Here is an 8,028-nt window from a genome sequence, read left to right as displayed (position 1 = left end):
TGATATAAATCAAGATCGTGGATTTAATCAAGTGACAGAGATCTCGTCAGAGTATCATTAATTACAAGGATTTAATCTGAAGAAAATCAAAGTGTCAAAGTCAAGACATGAAGAAACGTCACGGAAGTTAGTCACTCATGAACCAGACAGTACATCGAGTGTCAACATTGAAGTGGTGGAATTGATTCATATATTTCAGTGATTTTCAGAAGATATACAGAAGAATAGATGCTGCTCAAGATTAGTATTAATTCTCTATTAATTAATTATGTCATATAATTTAATTAAGAAAATAAATTATATCTGCAAAAGATTAATTTATTTGATTAATTAAATTAATTGATTAATTAATTCTGAATTAATATTAAGAATTTTCAGAATTTAAATTGGTTTAAAAATCTGTTTTAATTCAACAAGACAACTGATTGTATTAATATGACAATCGGTATGACAATCAATAGTCATACCGAAAGTCATGCTAATTCAAAAGGATTGTCTTACCAAAATTTTTATAGGATTTAAATCTATTTATTTTCAGCAAAAACAATCCGTTTGAACTACTATGACAATCGGTATGACAATTGATTGTCATACCGAAAGTCTTGCTAGTTCATTCTGATTGTCTTGCTAGTTCTAAGGATAGTCCTACCGATTGTCTTGCTGAGCTCAGGATTGTCTTGCCAGTTCAATTTTATTCGGTTGATTGATTAAAAGAAGCAGAAGGAGTTCATTCAATTATTCAATCAACAATACAGAACCCGAGAATAAAAGAAAAAGAAGCAGAACAATATTTCATCTTCTCTGCAAAACTTCAAGATCAATTTCTAGATTGTAAAGTTAAATCCAATCAACTAGAAATCTTTATCTTGTTCTTGTGTAACAATCTAGCGGATCAAAATCCCTAGAACTTAATCTTAAATCGCGTTTAGCATTTGATTCTAATTATTGCAAAAATAGAAAAAGTTCATGTCGAATTTATTCTAAATTTGTGATAATTAATTTGAGATTAATTCCTTGTAATCGATACAGTTGTTGTAACACCGTTCAAGTTTAATAATATTCTTATTTAACTTGAATTTTGTTTCACATTTTTTATTCCGCATTTATTCGATTATTCGGTACCATTTGTATTCAACCCCCCTTCTACAAACGCATTGGGACCTAACAATTGGTATCAGAGCTTTCTGATTAACGAACAAATCAAGATCCTAGACTTTTGTAATTTTTCAACTCTTTGAATTTTTATTCATTCAAAAATTCATAATGACTTCACATAAAGTTGGAACCGTTAAAATTCCACAATTTGATAAAGAGAATTATATTATGTGGAAGAAGAAGATGCTCTTGTTTTTACAAGTTGCAAATCCCAAATATTCAAGCTTGTTAAAGAAGGGTATAAAAACTCCGATGGTTATTGAACCGGAGGTAATAATAGATGGTGTGGTGACTACTAAAGCTAGAACCTATCCAAAAGAGCCCGAAGATTTTACTCCTGCTGAGAAGGAAGAAGCCTCCTTGGATGCCAGCCTTCAATTAATATTAATTGATTCCCTTGATCCTTTGATGAACAGACATGTGATGAACTGTAAAAATTCTAAACACATGTGGGAAACTATTGAGGTAATTAATGAAGGCATAGAGGAAGTTAGGGAGAACAAGTTGGAAATCCTAACCTCTGAATATGAACATTTCAAATCAAATCCAGGAGAAGGAATTACTGAAGTGTTTGAGAGGTACAATGCGTTGATCAACAACCTGAACATCAATGGAAAGTATTATTCAATCAGGGAGGTCAACAAAAAGTTCCTTTTAACACTGCCAGCTCATCTTGAACATAGAATCACTGCCATTAGAGAAGCTAGAGATCTGAGTGAGATTTCTTTGGACAGGCTCTATGGAGTGTTAAAAACCTATGAGTTGGAGCAGATTCAACAGAAGGAAGTCTACGGGAAGGATAGAATGGTCAGCACATCTACTGCACTTGTAGCTGAAGGTCAACAACAACAACAATCTCAACAGTTAGAAAGAATGGTACAGTTTTCCAAGGGTGAGGAAAATGAGTTAGTAGCAGAATATGATCCTCCTACTACAAATCAATCAAGTGATGATTTTTATTCCTTGGAAGAGCTGGAGCAATTGGAAGATGAATCAATGGCCCAAATTGTCAAGAGATTCTCTAATGTCAGATTCAGGAGGAATCCCAAGCTTAAGTACAAGTCCAACTACAACAAATTCCAGAAAGGTGGATCTTCATCCTCTAACACCAGCAGTGGTGGGTACAAAACAAGGATGGTTGATCGAAGTACCATTAGATGCTATAACTGCAATGAGTTGGGACACTTTGCCACAGAATGTAGGAAGCCAAAGCAAGTAAGAAAGAACTCTGAAAGGGCTTATCTGGCAAAGGGAAGAAGCTGGGATGATACTGACAGTGAAGATGAAGAAGAAGGAAATCTTGCTCTTATGGCTATTGATGGAAAAGCTTCATCGTCAAGAATAGAGGTAAAACTTTCTGATGCTGAAATGGTTTATCATCTAAGAGGTAACTTAGATTGTGCACGTCGTGATAATAAATTGTTAAGTTTACAGATCACAGACCTTGAGAAAGAGGTCAATGAATTAAGACTTGTGCACATTAATCAAGACAAATTAAAAGAACAAGTATCTTTTCTAGAGAATAGAGTTGACTGTTATAGAAAACTCGAAACTATTCTCAAAGACAAGATCACCGGTCTTGAGACTAAGGTTAGAGCCTACTTCAATTCTTGTTCGAAGGCTAAAGAGTTCTACAGTAAGCAATCTGTTAATCAAACATCTGGAATAGGTTATGATTACAATGTTGCTATTGGAGAATTAGGCATAAACTCCCCTCCTCATGTCTGTGCTAAAGGGAGGGAAGTACCACATGTGCTTAAGGGTGTTGATGAACCCCTCTATAAAGCATCAATTGCTGAACCATTTGATGCGACCTCTTCTGTTATTCAAGAAGAAATACGTGCTGAGGATCATGCTTATGAGAAGATTGTTTCCAAGTCAAGTGAGTCGAAAGTTCCAGTCAAAGTTGTGAAAGCAACTGAGACTAACTCAGACACACATGAGTTGGATAACAATAATGCCATGTCTACCATGCATAAATTACCTGCTATTAATCACTCTCATAAAGCATGTGGTGTTGCTAATTGTATGTCTTGTGCTTTTAATATGATGTATGCTTATTTTAATGGTAAACATGTGTCTAATGATAAGACTACTCCTCGTCAGCATGTGAATAACAAGAAACATGATAGGTCTAAGACTGCTAGTCCTTCTAAGGCTAGAAAGGAGACATTTGTGCCTAAGCTTAAACAGAAATTTGTTAAGGCTGTTTATAAGGTCAAATGTTCAGTCATTGAGGATGTTGAGACCATTAAAATTAAAAATGTTGTTTTGTCTGATAAAGGACAGTTCTACAAGTATGACGGGCCCAACCAAGTTTGGGTTCCGAAGAAGGTCTAATCCATTTGAAGTGCAGGGCAGTATACAGGTGTAACCGGTAGTGTGGATTCTTGACAGTGGATCATCAAGACATATGACCGGAGATAGAGCCCTGCTATCAAATGTGGTTGAGAAAGCTGGCCCCCTGGTTACCTTTGGAGATAACAGCAAAGGTTTATCTGAGGGATATGGCTGTTTGCAAGCTGGATATGTTATCAGTGAAATTTTGTATATTGTGCTAGGTTATTATCAGGAAGCACTATCTAACATATAGCACCAGTGACGAGACTTGAAAATATTATGACATATCAGGCACTTGCTGCACATTACACTTGGAATTGTACTCTCGTAAGATGTGTACAAGTGTACTCCTGTTTGGTGAGTCAAAAGAGGAAGTCAGTGCACTACAGTTCATGGACTTTGCAGCTGCAGATCTATTGGACTATGCAATCTCTTCTTCACAATCTCACTTTAGGTTGGTATGAACTAGTATACTGCTCAAGCAATCGTCAAGGACATGGTATGGCACTCTAACAGAAGTTATAATTTTATATGAACTAGTAGAGTCGTCATATTTATAACTCTTTTATCACTAGGCACAATCATATTATTTTATATGTGCAGTGGTATATTGATTATGCAACATAACAATTAGTATCTATGTACTTGACAAGTATCGGTCAATGATATGTTGTTAACATTATGTTGCAGATATTTGTAAGCTTTTGACATGAATGAAAATTACTTAGACTTTACCCTAAGTGATCAATGTTTTATCAAAAACTCATTCATATTGAAAAACAAAATCAAACTTCTTTCTACATTAGTGATTTCTTATTTCATGTAAAATCTTTTGAAATCACTATTGTAAATCATTTTCTCTCTATTACCATATATTCTGTGTTACAGGTTCAGTCTCCAATGACTTTCTTTCATTGACAGTCATGAGGTTGAAAACCCACAACGTCTATCCAAGACTGTAAAGACAAACACAAAAACAGAACCAACCAACACTCTCTTACCACTAAATGTAGTATGAATGAGCGTGAGGGAGATAGTGCCTTAGTGCACCACATAAGGAAGGTTCTGTAGTCAACCCAGTAGCTCTGTCTCCTACATAGATGAGTAGTATTTAAAACGAGACAACTGCTAGCTCCCATACATCTTCTCAAAAAGATGTAATGGCTGAAAAGGCACATAAACAGTTACTAGATTCATTCTCTCAAAAGGGTGCGTCTATTGAAATTTGCCTGTCGGCCAGGGTATCCGATGTAGTGTCACCACTTCAAACATAAACAATTCTTGATGCACAAGGAAAGGTTACACACACAAAGGATGAGTTGACGGAAACAAGAGTTTCGACCATTTTAAGGTCAGATTCGATTGTTCAAGGTTCGTTAATGGACCAATTACCTTTACAGGTGTTAGGAGAGGATACTGATCCAAAAGCCATATGTCAGTGGTCAGTGTCTACCTCCCCAGGCTTAAATCCCCTGGATGCATCTGCGGATAGTGGATCTGACATAGGCGCAGATCGGCAACTTGTTGACAATGATTCAGATATTACCTGATGAGTCACAAGGAAATGTCTTCACAGGCATTAGAAGGGAACTTTGATCTTTATGCTAAATTCTTTGGATCATTGTTTACCTTCCCAGAATTCAAATCTGGAACCCTAAAAAGGAAACTAGCAACTTGTAAATTATGACTCAGATTCATCTGACGAGTTTAACAAGGATGGGGATTTGTGAACTCCCATTGCACCACCTGTGACCTCCTTAAGGATGGCTAAGGTGATTTTCCTTGCAGGTACAGCTGAATGTTGGAGCTATGAGAGAAGAGTGATACACTTGTGAGAATGAGTGTAAACACGAGTGGAGAGAAGAGTGAAACACATGTGAGGTACACTAAACAGAATCACACACTCACAGTGAGGAAGAAAGAGAAACTACTTGTTATTTCTTTTCCAACCAAGTGGAATATGAGAATTCCTTCAGACGACGGCATACATTCCTTCTTTTAGGGGGAGATAAAAGCTTAAGAAATAGTTTGGAGGATTCCTCAACTAAGGGGGAGAAATAGCAGGGAGGAAGAAAAAGATCATATGTACACTACACCACACCATTGTTATTTGTAACTACGGATCCTATTGTACGGGAGAGGTGGTAAACGAAAGTGATCTTCTTTAATCAGTTGATTCTCATAGGGGGAGAAGCAAGAGAGATATGGGCTTCTCAACAGGAAATGTGGTTGTACAAATGAAGATGGAACTACTTGAAGATATGTTCAGTCTAGAGGAACATCTACTTGAAATCTGGAAAATGTTAAATCTAGTCCAGAACTTTTCTACTATTTACTTTGCATTTCTTTTTATATCTTTTTCTTATTTGTTAGTTGAGTTATCCTCTAGGTATTTGTGTGTTATTGTCTAACAAACAAATAGGGGGATATTGTAAGTCATATGTCATAGCCTATTTGTACATTCGAGGATTCAACTCAACTCAAATAAGAATGTAATAAGTAAATAGTGGATCTACCATCAGAGAGATCTCGCAAAGTAACATCTGTCAGAGGATTCAGAAACAAGGTGACTTGAGGAGTTAATTCACTGGAAGAAGTTCAAGAAATTGATCAAGCCTCAGTGATATAAATCAAGATCGTGGATTTAATCAAGTGACAGAGATCTCGTCAGAGTATCATTAATTACAAGGATTTAATCTGAAGAAAATCAAAGTGTCAAAGTCAAGACATGAAGAAACGTCACGGAAGTTAGTCACTCATGAACCAGACAGTACATCGAGTGTCAACATTGAAGTGGTGGAATTGATTCATATATTTCAGTGATTTTCAGAAGATATACAGAAGAATAGATGCTGCTCAAGATTAGTATTAATTCTCTATTAATTAATTATGTCATATAATTTAATTAAGAAAATAAATTATATCTGCAAAAGATTAATTTATTTGATTAATTAAATTAATTGATTAATTAATTCTGAATTAATATTAAGAATTTTCAGAATTTAAATTGGTTTAAAAATCTGTTTTAATTCAACAAGACAACTGATTGTATTAATATGACAATCAGTATGACAATCAATAGTCATACCGAAAGTCATGCTAATTCAAAAGGATTGTCTTACCAAAATTTTTATAGGATTTAAATCTATTTATTTTCAGCAAAAACAATCCGTTTGAACTACTATGACAATCGGTATGACAATTGATTGTCATACCGAAAGTCTTGCTAGTTCATTCTGATTGTCTTGCTAGTTCTAAGGATAGTCCTACCGATTGTCTTGCTGAGCTCAGGATTGTCTTGCCAGTTCAATTCTATTCGGTTGATTGATTAAAAGAAGCAGAAGGAGTTCATTCAATTATTCAATCAACAATACAGAACCCGAGAACAAAAGAAAAAGAAGCAGAACAATATTTCATCTTCTCTGCAAAACTTCAAGATCAATTTCTAGATTGTAAAGTTAAATCCAATCAACTAGAAATCTTTATCTTGTTCTTGTGTAACAATCTAGCGGATCAAAATCCCTAGAACTTAATCTCAAATCGCGTTTAGCATTTGATTCTAATTATTGCAAAAATAGAAAAAGTTCATGTCGAATTTATTCTAAATTTGTGATAATTAATTTGAGATTAATTCCTTGTAATCGATACAGTTGTTGTAACACCTTTCAAGTTTAATAATATTCTTATTTAACTTGAATTTTGTTTCACATTTTTTATTCCGCATTTATTCGATTATTTGGTACCGTTTGTATTCAACCCCCCTTCTACAAACGCATTGGGACCTAACAACAACAGTTTTTAAAGTTTAGTTTTTGTAAACTTTCCTGGAGTCTAGTGTACTTTCTCCGACTTTCACTCGTTCTGGGTTTTCTAATAAACAAATATCATAATCTTAATTAGATTTTCTAATCCCATCAACGACTTGTATTTCTAATAAGTACAATACTTTATAATTTTTGATATTCAACCGACTCGAATTAAATATTAATCCTTGGTCATAATGGAGGGTCAAAGTGGTGTCCTGGATTGACTTTACCGAATGTTACTATTACGTGACCCGCACTCTAACATTTTTAATAAATCAAAAGATTAATATTTCAATATGAAACTACCTCAAGGAGATTCTTAAGTACTTGTAATATTTATCATAAAAGTTTCATTTTGAAAACATGAATTTAAATAGGTGAAAAATATTATAAAATTTCGGTTGGTTACAGAGTTTTACTATTCATACTACTTTCACTAAAATATTGATTTCTCTCATATCGTTAACTCAATCGACGCAACATTTTCGCGTGAACGATCTAGACAAAATTCAGAACAGATTACTTGATGGTTTTCTAGAAAGAGGGTTGAAATTAATATTTCGGTTTTTCGGTTAACCGCGGTTAAAAATCGAATTTCAGGATGTTTACCTGACGAAAATCGAACCGAATTTTCTATTTTGGTTAACCGAATCAAAAAAATTTCGATTATTCCATTCAATTTTCGGTTAATTGGACCGAATACACACCCTACTTATACCACAATAAA

This window comes from Apium graveolens, chromosome 1 (genome assembly GCF_009905375.1).
Source record: "Apium graveolens cultivar Ventura chromosome 1, ASM990537v1, whole genome shotgun sequence".
NCBI lineage: Eukaryota > Viridiplantae > Streptophyta > Magnoliopsida > Apiales > Apiaceae > Apium > Apium graveolens.
Note: the sequence above shows the minus strand (reverse complement) of the source record.